Raw genomic sequence first — 735 nt, forward strand, 5'->3', positions numbered from 1 at the left:
TGCTTATTTTGGTAGTTGGCATTGGGGACAATGCCAGCTTCTTATTCGTGGGGGTGCGCCCTACTGTTTTGATACATTTGGATGACTATATATATTTGACTTTTAGTTTATGTTTTAGATTTGATAGTTGGCCTGTATATAACTGCTAATTTTGGCTACTTCTCTACTTTATGTATATATTCATCCCCGTTGTATATTCTACTCCCCATTGTACATATTCATTCGGTTTTTCTATTTTCGTTAAAAATTTTCGTTTTTAGCTTGGTATTTAGGCTCGTATCCTTTTGTTTTGGTTTTGGCGTTGTCAATAAGCCCTTGGTTTTCTTAATGCCACGGTTCTTTCCAAGGGTAGAGTGTTGTGTGAACCGGGTGGCTCTTCCCAATGATGGATGGCGTGACAACCTTCTTAAGGGTTTGAGTCTGTTTTTGATTTTTCTTCTTTTGATTTTCAATATTTCGTAGTTAAGAGGACCTCAGGCAAGCTTCACTTGGGCCTAACACATTTGCCTTTGATCCCATGGTCAAAGACATAATGTTGTGTTTAGGATGGTGAAAATTGTGGCCTTGAGACTCTTGTGTTGACCAAACAATCATCATATGGTCGTGTGGGGCCATTGTGCGCTTGAATTGGAACTAAGGTCGTTGTGGGCTCTCAACTCGATGTCTTTAGAAATCCTTGAGTGTGTGTGGTGAGAATTCGAGTTGTGAGTCTAAGCTCCAAGCCGATGGTCTAGA

The sequence above is a fragment of the Nicotiana attenuata genome, chromosome 10 (genome assembly GCF_001879085.1).
Source record: "Nicotiana attenuata strain UT chromosome 10, NIATTr2, whole genome shotgun sequence".
Classification (NCBI taxonomy): Eukaryota; Viridiplantae; Streptophyta; class Magnoliopsida; order Solanales; family Solanaceae; genus Nicotiana; species Nicotiana attenuata.